A 14,790-nucleotide genomic window follows, 5' to 3' on the forward strand; every position below is an offset into this window, starting at 1 on the left:
TATGGGGAAAAAATACAATTTTGATGTTGTCCACTTTACAAATTCTCTCCCGGTGTTTTGCTTTCCCTGAAATTTTCTGGCATTAATTACAATCATAGTAACTTCAATAATAATTTATATTTTAGCCAGGCTATGGCTATTTCAGACTCTCTCTCTCTCTCTCTCTCTCTCTCTCTCTCTCTCTCTCTCTGTCTCTCTCTCTCTCTCTGTGGTTCCTTCTGCTGCATGCCTGGCTCATTCTTCTTGCTCCACTGTTCAGTTTTCTTTGCTTCTATACACATATAGCAGAAAATGGTGCCTTCTGGTATGAGCCTGTGTCCTGAGCAGACCTTGGGTACTAGCTCTACACCCAGTCCTACAACACCCAGAGGAATCCCAACTCCAAGGTGCTCTGAAATGCTCAGAATCACAGGAGAGGCCACAACATCTGCCTCAACATTGGGGGAAGAACTGGGTCCCTCAGGATCCAGAGACACAGAAACCCTGGCCCAGCCCATGGCATGGGTTCCTTTTGGTCTGAATCTGCACCTGGAGCAGACCTGGAGTGCTGGCTCTGCACCCAGCCTTAAAACACCCAGAGGGACTCTGACTCCCAGGTGCTCCGAAACACCCAGTATCATAAGATCACATAGGAAACTCAATCCCCAGGAGATCTGACACACTCAGGATCACAGTTAAGGCCACAATGTCTTTCCCATTACCCAGCATAACTGGGACCCCCACAGGAACCAGGGAAACACAAACCCCACCCAGTAAGAGGCATGGCTTCCTTTCAGCTAGCACCTGTGCCCAGAGCAAACCTAGGGCTCTGGCTCCCCACAAAATCCTGCAACACCCAGAGAAAGCTTGACTCACAGAAGCTCTGACACACCAAGGATCTCAGGATCACAGGATACCAGCATCACAAGATCACAGAGACAGCTGGACTCTGGGGAATTCTGACACAACCAGGATCACAGAAGGGACAGGCTCCAGTCAGAGGCAGAAAGGGCAGGTAGCGATAGAGATAACAAGATGTAGAGAGGCAAGTGCAAGAACATAAGCAACAGAAAACAAGGTTACTTGGCATCATCAGAACTCAGTTCTTTCACTATATCAAATCCTGGATACCCTATCACACAGGAAAGTAAGTCTCTGATTTAAAATCCCATCTCATGATGATGATAGAGGACATAAATAACTCCCTTAAAGAAATACAGGAGAACACAGGTAAACAAGCAGAAGCCCTTAAAGAGGAAACACAAAAATCCCTTAAAGAATTATAGGAAAACACAACCAAACTGGTGAAGGAATTGAACAAAACCATCCAGGATCTAAAAAGGTGAATAGAAACAATAAAGAAATCACAAGGGGAGACAACCCAAGAGATAGAAAACCTAGGGAAGAGATCAGGACTCATAGATGCAAGCATCACCAACAGAATACAAGAGATAGAAGGGAGAATCTCAGGTGCAGAAGATACCATAGAAAACATTGTCACAACAGTTAAAGAAAATGCTAAATGCAAAAAAATCCAAACTCAAAACATCCAGGGAATCCAGGACACAATAAGAAGACCAAACCTAGGGATAATAGGTATAGATGAGAAGGAAGCTTCCCAACTTAAAGGGCCAGTAAATATCCTCAACAAAATTATAGAAGAAAATTTCCCTAAAGAAAGAGATGCCCATGAACACACAAGAAACTTACAGAACTCCAAATAGACTGGACCAGAAAAGAAATTCTCCCCATCATATAATAATCAAAACACAAAATGCACAAAACAAAGGAAGAATATTAAAAGTAGTAAGGGGAAAATGTCAAGTAATATATAAAGGCAGATCTATCAGAATGACACCAGGCTTCTCACCAGAGACTGTAAAAGTCAGAAGATCCTGGGCAGATGTCATACAGACCCTAAGAAAACAAAATGCCAGCTAGACTACTATACCCAGCAAAAGTCTCAGTTAACATAGATGGAGAAAACAAGATATTTCATGACAAAACAAATTTACATAATCTCTCTCGACAAACCCTGGCCTACAAAGGATAATAGATGGAAAACTCCAACACAAGGAGGAAAACTAGACCCTACAAAAAGCAAGAAAGTAATCTTTTTTCAACAAACCCAAAAGAAGATAGCCACACAAACGTAATTCCACCTCTAAAAACAAAAATAACAGGAAATAAAAATCACTATTCCTTGATATCTCTTAACATCAATGGACTCAATTCCCCAATAAAAAAACATAGACTAACAGACGGGATATGTAAACAGGACCCAGTATTTTGCTGCATATAGGAAACCTACCTCAGTGACAAAGACAGACACTACCTCAGAGTAAAAGGCTGGAAAACAATTTTCCAAGCAAATGGTCCCAAGAAACAAGCTGGAGTAGCCATTCCAATATAGAATAAAATCAACTTTCAACCCAAAGTTATTAAAAAAGGATAAGAAAGAATACTTCCTACTTATCAAAGGAAAAATCTACCAAGAACTCTCAAGTTTGAACATCTATGCTCCAAATGCAAGGGTACTCACATTCATAAAAGAAACTTTACTAAAGCTCAAAGCACACTTTACACCTCACACAATAATAGAAGGAGACTTCAACACTCCACTTTCAGAAATTGACAGATCATGGAAACAGAAACTAAACAGAGATGCAGTGAAACTAACAGAAGTTATGAACCAAATGGTTTTAACAGATATCTATCGAACACTTCTTCCTAAAACAAAAGAATATACTTTCTTCTCAGTACCTCATGGTTCCTTCTTGAAAACTGACCACATAATTGGTCACAAAACAGGCCTCAACAGATACAGGAAGACTGAAATAATCCCATGCATCCTATCAGATCACCACGGACTAAGGCCAGCCTTCAATAACAACAAAAACAACAAAAGGCCACATACTCGTGGAAGCTGAACGACACTCTACCCAATGATATCTTGGTCAAGGAAGGAATAAAGAAAGAAATTAAAAGACTTTTTAGAATTTAATGAAAACGAAGGCACAACATACCCAAATTTACAAAACACAATGAAAGCAGTGCTAAGAGAAATACTAATAGCTCTGAGTGCCTCCAAAAAGAAACTGGAAAGAGCATACACTAGAAGCTTGACAACACACATGAAAGCGCTAGAACAGAAAGAAACAAATACACCCAAGAGGAGTAGATGACAGGAAATAATCAAACTCAGGGCTGAAATCAACCCATTAGAAACAAAAGGAACTATACAAAGAATCGACAAAACCAGGAGCTATTTCTTTGAGAAATCAACAAGGTAGATAAACCCTTAGCCAGACTGAACAGAGGGCACAGAAACAGTATCTAAATTAACAAAATCAGAAATGAAAAGGGAGATATAACAACAAAAACTGAGGAAATTTAAAAAAAATCATCACATTCTACTACAAAAGCCTATACTCAACAAAACTTGAAAATCTGGATGGAATGGACAATTTTCTAGAAAGACACCAAGTACCAAAGTTAAATCAGATAAACCATCTAAACAGTCCCATAACACCTAAAGAAATAGAAGCAGTCATTAAAAGTCTCCCAACTAAAAAAAGCCCACGACCAGATGGGTTTAGTGAAGAATTCTATCAGACTTTCAAAGAAGACCTGATACCAATATTCTTCAAACTATTCCACAAAATAGAAACAGAAGGAACACTACCCAATTCATTCTATGAAGCCACAATTATGCTTATACCTAAGCCACATAAAGACCCAATAAAGAAAGAAAACTTCAGACCAATTTAATTTATGAATATCAATGCAAAAATACTCAATAAAATTCTCATAAACCAAATCCAAAAACACATTAAAACCATCATTCACTGTGATCAAGTAGGCTTCATCCCAGGGATGTAGGGATGGTTCAATATATGGAAATCTATCAATGTTATCCACTATATAAACAAACTCAAAGAAAAAGAAACACAATCATTTCATTAGATACTGAAAAATCATTTGACAAAATTCAACATCCCTTCATGTAAAACGTTTTTGGAAGATCAGGAATTCAAGGGCCATACCTAAACATAGTAAAAAGCAATATAGAGCAAACCAGTAGCCAACCTCAAACTAAATGGAGAGAAACTTGAAGCAATCCCACTAAAATCAGGGACTAGACAAAGCTGCCCCCTCTCTCCCTATCTATTCATTATACTACTTAAGTTCTAGCTAGAGCAATTAGACAAGAAAAGTCAGTTAAAGGGATAAAAATTGGAAAGTAAGAGGTCAAAATATCACTGCAGATAATATGATAGCATACTTAAGTGATCCCAAAAATTCCACCAGAGAACTCCTACAGCTGATAACTTCAGCAAAGTAGCTGGATATAAAATTGAGTCAAACAAATCAGTAGTCTTCCTCTACTTAAAGGAGAAACAGGCTGAGAAAGAAATTAGGGAAACAACACCCTTCACAATAGTCACAAACAATATAAAATACCTTGGTGTGACTCTAACCAAACAAGTGAAAGATCTGTACAAGACCTCCAAGTCTCCGAAGAAAGAAATCGAAGATCTCAGAAGATGGAAAGACCTCTCATGATCATGGATTGGCAAGATTAATATAGTAAAAACAGCTATCTTGTTCAAAGCAATCTACAGTTTCAATGCAATCCCTATCAAAATTCCAACTCATTTCTACATAGAGGTACAAAGAGCAATTTGCAAATTTATTTGGAATAACAAAAACAAAGGATAGTGAAAACTATTCTCAACAATAAAAGAACTTCTGGGGGAATCACCATCCCTAACCTCAAGCTGTATTAGAGAGCAATAGTGGTAAAAACTGTATGGTATTGGTACAGAGACAGGCAGGTAGATCAATGGAATAGAATTGAAGACTCAGAAATGAACCCACACACTTATGGTCACTTTATCTTTGACAAAGGGGCTAAAACTATCCAGTGGAAAAAAGACAGCATTTTCTTTTAATTTATTTATTTTATTAGATATTTTCTTTATATACATTTCAAATGCTATACCAAAAGTTCCCTATACCCTCCCCCCACCCCCCGCCCTGCTCCTCTACCCACCCACTCCTGCTTCTTGGCCCTGGCATTCCCCTGTATTGGGGCATATAAAGTTTGCAATCCCAAGGGGGCCTCTCTTCCCAATGATGGCCGACTAGGCCATATTCTGCTACATATGCAGCTAGAGATATGAGCTCTGGGGGTACTGGTTAGTTCATATTGTTGTTCAACCTATAGGGTTGCAGACCCCTTCAGCTCCTTGGGTGCTTTCTCTAGCTTCTCCATTGGGGGCCCTGTGCTCCATCTTATAGATGACTGTGAGCATCCACTTCTGTATTTGCCAGGCACTGGCCTAGCCTCATACGAGACAGATATAACAGGGTCTCTTCAGCAAAAATCTTTCTGGCATATGCAATAGTGTCTGGGTTTGGTGGCTGATTATGGGATGGATCCCTGGGTGGGGTAGTCTCTGGATAGTCCATCCTTTCATCTTAGCTCCAAACTTTGTCTCTGTAACTCCTTCCATGGGTATTTTGTTCCCTATTCTAAGGAGGAATGAAGTATTCACCAGTCGGTCTTCCCTCTTCTTGATTTTCTTGTTTTGCAAATTGTATCTTGGGTGTTCTGTTTCTGGGCTAATATCCACTTATCAGTGAGTGTATATCTAATGACTTCTTTTGTGATTGGGTTATCTCGATAAGGATGATATCCTCCAGATACATCCATTAGTCCAAGAATTTCATAAATCCATTGTTTTTAATAGCTGAGTAGTACTCCATTGTGTAAATGTACCACATTTTCTGTATCCATTCTTCTGTTGAGAGACATCTGGGTTCTTTCCAGCTTCTAGCTATTAAAAATAAGGCTGCTGTGAACATAGTGGAGCATGTGTTCTTATTACCAGTTGGAACTTCTTCTGGGTATATGCCCAGGAGAGGTATTGCTGGATCGTCCGGTAGTCCAATTTTCTGAGGAACCTCCAGACTGACTTCCAGAGTGGTTGTACCAGTTTGCAATCTTACCAGCAGTGGAGAAGTGTTCCTAAAAGACAGAATTTTCAATAAATGGTGCTGGTTCAATTGGCAGTCAGCATGTAGAAGAATGCACATGGATACATTCTTATCTCCTTACACAAAGCTCAAGTTCAAGAGGATCAAGGAACTCCACATAAAACCAGAGACACTGAAACTAATAGAAGAGAAGGTGAGAAAGAGTCTGGAACACATGGGAACAGGGGGGGAATTCCTGAACAGAACAGCAATGGCTTGTGCTATAAGATCAAGAATCAACAAATGGGACCTCATAAAATTGCAAAGTTTCTGTAAGGCAAAGGACACTGTCAACAGGACAAAATGGCAACCAACAGATTGGGAAAAGATCTTTATCAATCCTACACACAATAGAGGGTTAATATCCAATATATACAAAGAACTCAAGAAGTTAGACTCCAGAGAATCAAATAACTCTATTAAAAATGGGGTATAGAGCTAAACAAAGAATTCTCAACTTAGGAATATCAAATGGCTGAGAAGCACCTAAAGAAATGTTCAACATCCTTAGTTATCAGAAAAATGCAAATCAAAACAACCCTGGATTCTACCTCACACCAGTCAGAATGGCTAACATTAAAAAAATCAGGTCACTGGCAGATACTGGCAAGGATGTGGAGAAAGAGGAACACTTCTCCATTGTTGGTGGGATTTCAAGCTGGTACAACCACTCTGGAAATCAGTCTGTTGTTTCCTCAGAAAATTAGACACAGTTACCTGAGAACCCAGCTGTACCACTCTTGGGCATACACCCAAATGTTGCTCTAACATATAATAAGGACATATGCTCCACTATGTTCACAGCAGTCTTATTTATAATAGCCAGAAGCCAGAAAGAATCCAGATGTCCTTCAACAAAGGAAAGGATACAGAAAATGTGGTACATTCACACAATGGAGTACTGCTTAACTATAAAAATAATGACTTCATTAAATTTGCAGGCAAATGGTTGGAACCAGAAAACATCATCCTGAGTTGAAGTAACCCACTCACAAAAGAACACACATGATATGTACTCACTGATAAGTAGATATTAGCTCAAAAGCTCAGAATAACAAAGATACAATTCTCAGACGACATGAAGCTCAAGGAGAAGGAAGACCAACGTGTGGGTTCTACGATCCTTCTTAAAAGGGGGAACAAAACACTCACTGGAGGAAATACGGAGACAAGGTGTGAAGTAGAGTCTGAAGGAAAGACCATCCAGAGACTGCCCCACTTGGGGATTGATCCCATATACAGTCACCAAACTCAGACACTATTGTGAATGCCAATAATAGCTTGCTGACAGGAGCCTGATATAGCTGTCTCATGAGAGGCTCTACCAGTGCCTGAAAAAATACAGAGGTAGATACTCACAGCCAACCATTGGACTGATCACTGGGTCCCCAATGGAGGAGCTAGAGAAAGTACCCAAGAAGCTGAAGGGGTTTGCAACCCCATAGGAAGAACAACAATATCAACTAACCAAATCCCCCAGAGCTCCCATGGAGTAAACCACCAACCAAAGAGTACACATGGAGAGACCCATAGCTCCAGCCACATATGTAGCAGAGGATATGTAGCAGCCACATATGTAGCCTTCTAGGTCATCAATGGGAGCAGATGTCTTTGGTCCTATAAAGGTTCTATGACCCAGTGTAGGTGAATGCCAGGGCAGGGAAGCAGGAGTGGGGGGGAGCACCCTCACAGAAGCAGGAGGAGGGGGGAGTGGGATGGGGGGCTTCGCTAGGAGGGGGGAACCGGGAAAGGGGACAACATTTGAAATGTAAATAAAGAAAATATCCAATAAATAGAAAAAGAAAAAGAAAATGGTCTTGTCAAAGCCATCAAATTTCCCTGAGGCATACATATAGCCATTTCAAAAACAATAAACGTCTGAAGTAGTCTTAGGTAAATGTATTTTTTTGATCTAATCAATTTCTCAAGAGAGGGCTATAGAACAGCAAGGGCTGCAGCCTCTCCAATAAGTAACGTGAGTGTAACAACACTCAAAACTTCAAGGAGTAGGAGACACTTAAGAGAGTATCTGCTACCTTGGTCTCCATGGCCACACCCATCCTAAGGCTGTGAGGCTGAGCCCAGGACCCAGGGGTCCCACTGACTGCACAGTTCCACAAATACTATTAGAAAGGCGTGATGGACCAGCTGTCCACTAGTACTCTTCTCTAAGTCTTTCCGGATCTCAGCCTTCAGGGCAGGTAGTTTTCCTTACCCCTGGAGGTAGGATAGTCCCATGTAACTAATACTGACCAATTAGATGTGAGAACTTGATTACTGGGGGGAGGCCTTGAAAATGATCTTTTTTCTTTACATGACCACTGTGTCTCAAATGGTGGCTTCTCCATCCATCACACATTTTACAACCCAGCTTGTGATGGGCAAGCACTGTAAGCAGAAAGAAGTCCCTGAGACTTGGAGTGTGTTCCTGTGGTACACCTTTTCTGTCATGATAGATGGCATGCCCCTGGGCAGGGCCATCTGGAAACAACATTTGAAAACTCTAACTCAAGCACAAAGTTTGAGACACAAATTTCTCTTCCCTTGGTCCTGGGTCTCCCATGAATTCCTTGCCCCACCTAAGAAAGCACACAGTTCTCTAGTAGTGATTCTACCATAAAACTGCACTGGAGGAATGTGTCGCTTGCTTGGACAGGGGTGATACCCAAGGAGTATTGGTAGAGTTTCGTTAAGGATCGTGACGGTCCAAATGCGGAAAGAACCGTCCCTTTGTTTAGCCCCATTCTTGTTTACAGAAAGACCAGAACCTGTGGCAGGGGAACATGTACCCCCCAACTTCTAGATAAAGATTCTTACAGTGTCCCCAGTGCTGAGAAAGCAATGTGAGGAGAAACTTAGAAGTGTGGAAAACACAGCTGAAGGCCTAGGGCACTCCGCACACTCAGCTCCCAAATGTGGGAATGCTATGTGATGAGTTTATGAAATATAAAAGTCAAATGAATTTTTCATGAAGAAGTTATCTTCCCAAGATGCAATAATGGAAAATTCCTTTCAAGAACTGGTGTTTAGACCTCACAAAAATGCGCGGCAAATTGCATTGTGATTTATTTGTCAATGTTTTTATAGGTTAGGCGTTACTTTCTACCCCACAGCTGGAGTCAATTTTTAATATTTAAAAGTGGAAAGAAAGCAAAACCTAAACACATCCAGAGATGTCTGTTTTAGATTGAGCTTTTCCCAAACAGTGCTGTTTAGAACTGACCCCTGAGCATGGTCGGTCAGCTGCCAGCTGGCCTTTACTTCCCTGCAACACAGCATTAAAATACCTGGACTGGGCAGACTGCACATAAGACCTCCTAAATTGTAGCTGGTGGGTCTAGTGTTTATAACCAATTTCAAATGCATGTAGCCTGTCTGCCCTCTCAATTGAAGAAGCAAAAGTCTTTTTTGTTTTTTTACTCTAGATTTTCCTTCATGCCCCTAGCTCAAGGTGCTGTGAGCACGATTTTCAGGTCCAGTGGTTTCTGGATCCAGTAGATGGCCAGGTGAGTGGGAATCCCCTTGGTTACTCCTTTTTTGTTGCAAGCAATCCAACTACAAAAGAGCAAGCTGATTCTTTCAACCTCGGAGCTCCATGAAATCTAGTCTGAAAACTACTCAGGGCTCACCTTCCTGGGATTCCAGGTCAAAGAATATGCTGGATTTGCACTTGAGAGCTCATGGAAATATTCAAATTCCCAGCAAAGAGATCAAGCCTACACCCCTAATCTTATTGCTTGGGCCAAATCTACTTGAATGTGGGCTTCATCCTACCATGTGACCAAGCATTTACAAAATGAGACTGGGTCTCTGTTTCGTGAGAGATCATACAGTAGTTCCAGCAGCACACTATGTGTGTGTATGTGTGTGTGTGTGTGTGTGTGTGTGTGTGTGTGTGTTCATGCTCAGTTGTAGCTTCTACACCTGAAGCCAGCCATCATGCCGGCACTGACCGTTGCTAAGGGGGGCATGTATGTGCTTACCAACTACAGGTTCAGTAACACACAACATCTGGAGGGAGGGAAAACAACCCTAACTGTGACCGACACAGTTCCTTTGGGTAATATGGCTGATACCCTGCTCATGAAGGCGGTGTTTCTCTTGTCCTCTCCTGCTTTCTTCCTCTTGATCATTCTGGAGCCAAGACCCATAGGAAGAGTTGATTTCTTTCCAAATTCGTGCGTTGGTCTTGTTGAATCTGCCAGCCCAGGGCTGCTGACACCACCCCCAGTCAAGCTATGAGAAGCACTAACCACTTCATAGACACAAGCCAAAAAAAAAAAAAAAAAAAAAAAAAAAAAAAAAGCCTCCTTTGTAAGGTATGGAAATGTCAGACGTGCGAGAATTGGGCATCATATTCAGCTACTGTGCCTTTTCCTCAGCGCTCTCAACAGGAGCAGCACCCCAGGAGAACCCCTTCGGCATGCTGCCCCAATAGCATCAGAGACATAAGAGATGATGATGATAAGTGATTATTTCCCTGTCTTAAAAGGTTTTCTTGTGTCACAGAAAGGATTTGTCATGGATTTCCTTCTAAAAGTACACACCCTAAACCCACTTCCACACATGATTCGATTTAACCCGAAAAATCTTTATAAAACACACCTAAATGCTTTTTGAGATACAAGGACAACCACGACTAAAGTGCAGCGGATCTACCCGCCAGCAGGGGGAGCTCTTCCCCCTGGTTCAAGCTGCCATTCCAGTTCTCTAGTGGTCCACCCTTTTGCTCAAAAAACTTTGCTTGGGTTTAAAGAAGGTGGAGTAAAGACAGAAGCCGGCTGTCCAAAACAACAGATACGGGGACGGGATGCGGGGGAGGAGGGTGGTGTACTTTATCCCGAGGGCAGAGGACAGCTACTAAAGGATTCTCAGAAATGTGCGGCTTTGTATTGAGGCATCCTGTCTTTTTTGGCTCAGTATCTGACCTATTTGAGAAATCTATTGAAACACGCCACTTGGCACCGATTGTGATGCTGTTAGAGAGTTCATGGGCAAGACATTCTGAGAAAGGGATTGAAGATAAGCATCAGGAGGAAAGTACACTGCCTCCAGAAAACCAAGAAAGGCAGAGCCACCCTTGAGCTGGACCGCAGTGCAACACAATGCACGCATGGAATCCAAACATGGTCCAGAGACCAAAAGCTCTCATAAGCAAATGAGGAGTGACTTTTCTAAAGAAAGAGCTGGGAAAATGGTATTTCCTTCCTGTGCTGAGAAACAAAGTAAAGATACTCTGGGGAAAAGACGTGAGCTCCTAGGCACACAACTGGGTGCCATCTGTCACCCGCAAACAGCTGTGGCATGGAGAGTACAACCACATGTCTTTAGAGCTTCCCAAAGGAACCAAGAGAAAGTGACGAAAAGGCGAAATCAGTGTCTTCCTAAACGCTTATAACAGAATCAGGCTGCTGGGCTCTCCTTCCTGGGTGACTCTATTTGGCTTCTCATGACTAGATCCTCTCTAGCATCCAGCATCCAGGAGGATCTTTAAATCTGATCTTCTTAGAATCCCTCAAGGGCCTTCCATTACCTCCAGGCTAGAGTCCTAACTCTGTAATGTGATTTGGGAGAGCCCTGCAGACTCTCATCCCCGAGGCCACCATGTCTCAGTTCTTGTCCTTTCTGCTCTCTATGCCTTTCTGAAAGCCTTGCAGTTTTGTGTTTCGGGTGGTTCTGGAGGCCAATGTCCTTCCTTCTGTCTTCCATCACAGTGCTGGTTAGATGTCAAATGCATGTTGGACACTGTCCTGGAGATGGAGACCTGCAAATGCTTTCTCTTCCCTGGGTTCTACCACACTCAGGGTCTCGTTCTCTCAGTGTGTCCCCTTCCATATCCTTTTCCTCGTTTCCGTTAAGATATGGAATTATAAATTACTTCATTATGGGAGCCACCTTGACCCCACAAGAGTGGAAGAGACATTAGACTCTCCCCTAAACAATTCTATGCTTAATCCTTCGGTTTCATTTGTATAACTAGCTACTGACCCCTCGACACCACCATAAACACAAAGGTGGGGCTTTCCTTGCTGTATCTTCATGTTTAGTCCTGCATCTAACACTCCTTGAATTAACAAGGTTTATTATTAATGAAGTCTGGTCTGTGAATGGTATAGTCCTTGTCATATGCTATCTGGCTTCCCTGGTGCACTGTAAGGAATATTCTTCCTTCTCTGGAAGCTCCTGCTTATAGACAGCTCCATCACCTTAATATTTTATGGAACAGCCATTTTTTCAGATTATGAAGGCATTATCTCTGCTTAACTGAACACCAGGGTAGAGTCTAAGGCTCATGGTTCTCTTTGCATTCCAGCAACTAGATAGCTTTGTTAACAGGCCAGTTGGCTAAAGCTATGTACTGTTCATAGTTACTTTGTGTTGATGTGACCAAAATATCTGAAACAAACCATTTAAAGAAGGAGAAGTTTATTTTGGCTCAGAATATCAAAAGGGATTTCAGCCAGTGGTGGTGAGGAAGGCATGGGAGTGGAAAAGTGTGGAGGAGATGTCTCAGCACGGTGAACAAGAGAGCGAGGAGAATGGGCCCAGAGCAGGGGCCAAACAAGACCTTGAAAGGGCTGCCACCAGGGGCCTACTTCAGACACCTCATAGTCATTGTACGACCCTCCAGAATAACACTGTCATCTTGGTGGTGGGGGGGAAAAAGCCCAAAACTTCAAAATATGAGCTGGGGAGGGGAGACTTCACATTCAAACTGTAACAGGATACAAGAATGCATCTTCTGGACTTTTATGTAAAATATGTAAATGAATAGAGATCAGTGATTTCTAGAGCATCTCCTAGCAGTGCCAGATGCTCACTACACAACCATTTAACTCACTCTCTTATACTCTCCATACTCATTGGACCCAAACTCAACAGGGTCAAAGATGGGTCTTGTCAGTCTGATCACTGCAAAGAGGCAGACAGCCAATGTATTCATTGCACTGAACACCCCTTTCCAGTCACAGCAGATGGACAGAGAGAACATTGGCCTGATTTTGAGTGTTCAGAGATGACCAACAACCTTGGTGGTGGGAGAGCCACTTTCTGACCCACACATTCTTCAGTCTAGGCCCCACGTTTTCCCCACAGTATAAAGATGTAGCTGCAGACACATAGACACAACTGTCTTTTTAAAACTAGGCATGGCCCCCATGTACATAAGATATGTGGCTAAGAGCATTGGCCCTGCTAGGAGGCTGTCTTCCCTTTTCTAGCTTGTGGACTTGGACAGCCACTTGGTCTCTTCATGTTTCAGTTTCCTCATTGTATTGCTGAGAGGATTAAATCTGCTAATGAAAAGCATAGATCAATGTCTGACATGAGATGAATGTTACAGTCAAGGTGAGCTACCTTCATGATTGGAATGAGAGTGCTGAACAGATTTCAGGATCTATTTGGGTTGACACCTCCAGCTACCTTGCTGGGGGACAGGGACAGAGCAGCACACCTGTGCACAAGACATGTATTGTACAGTGATGTGGCGTGCACTGGAATGTCATGCTGGCTTCTAGAAGAGGCCTAGACTAAAGCAGGTGTGCTGGTCTGATGAGGTGTGGAGATCCACCTTCAGAATGTGACAAAGGATCCTAATGTGACTTCTGCTACTTCTTGGCTTAGGTCACACAGCATTTTGAACTCAAGTCAGTCCCAAGGGCATGATAATCTCAGCTTAGTCCTTGCTGCCAGCCTTTGTCCTTCATGAGCTGGAACCTGCTTTATAGACACTGCACAAATTCCTGGTGGAATCAGTTCACATGGAATCCAGGTGGTAAATATCTCCCAGGAAGGGCTGTGCAGAAGTATATCTTCCCACCGGAGGAAGGTAGGTTGGCTCAATGATATTCTCAGAAGAAGACAGAGAGGATGGTGCAAGGAGATCCAGATCCTGCGACAGCAGCCTCCTTTAGAGAGAATACAAACACCCATTTGGTTATCAATGACTTTGTGGGGAGATGGAGAGAGTGACAGATGTGAGCTTAGGACTTCACTGTAGCTCTGAGTTCAGGCTTCAGGAGTACAATGGCAGGACTTGTGGGGGGCTCGCACATAAACAGAGAATGGGCTCTTTTCTGAGAGCATCTGGGTTGTTGATGGTGCCCTGTCTGCTCATCCTGTTTCAGAGCTGAGCTAGGTGGGTTCAGACCACCCTGCCAGTCTCCTCTTCAGCATAGACTCCTGCAGTACAGTTCTAGAAGATGGGCTGAGGGAACAAAAGCACGCTGCTTCCACCTGATACCACCATACAATCACACGTAGGATTTCCTTCATTTCCAGCTGACCTCACCCTCCCCTCACCATTTGCTCCCACAGCTGCCACCTCAGGAAACAAGGGGGATGGAAGCTCTAAAGGTCAAACTTAGGTCAGCAAATTCTTATTGCAGAAAATGATCTGATAAGAGTTAGCTACCTTTTTTTTTTCTTTGAAGTTCCTATATGACCACTATCAGTAATGTTCTGTCTCTCTCAAATGTCTGTTTCTGTTTCACTGTCTTTCTTTCTTACACACACACACACACACACACACACACACCCTTTTGTTTACAGTCCAAGAGAGGCATATACATTCTTAATATATAACCCACCCTCATCACAACTCCAAAATTCTAAAAACCTACACATGCTCGTAAATAGAACACCCTTAAATGGAGCAAAATTTCTAAATACCCCATGACTCACACAGCTAAAATGTCCCCCGGGGAGCCCAACTTGGCAGCATACATTTTCCTATTAAAAATTGAGTTTAGAGATTTTCATGGCATCCAG

General features: G+C 42.4%; 1 long non-coding RNA gene across 6 annotated transcripts in view; it reads right to left on the reverse strand.

The window, feature by feature from the left end:
- Positions 1–12,430: 12,430 nt before the first annotated feature.
- Gm32970 overlaps positions 12,431–14,790 on the reverse strand; it is a 93,706-nt gene continuing 91,346 nt past the window's right edge. For all 6 annotated transcript variants that reach the window (XR_383919.3, XR_383918.2, XR_003951602.1 and 3 more), the window contains one exon: positions 12,431–13,928. This is a non-coding gene — a long non-coding RNA (predicted gene, 32970). The remainder of the gene's footprint in view (positions 13,929–14,790) is intronic.

Source organism: Mus musculus, chromosome 15, assembly GCF_000001635.26.
Source record: "Mus musculus strain C57BL/6J chromosome 15, GRCm38.p6 C57BL/6J".
Lineage (NCBI taxonomy): Eukaryota > Metazoa > Chordata > Mammalia > Rodentia > Muridae > Mus > Mus musculus.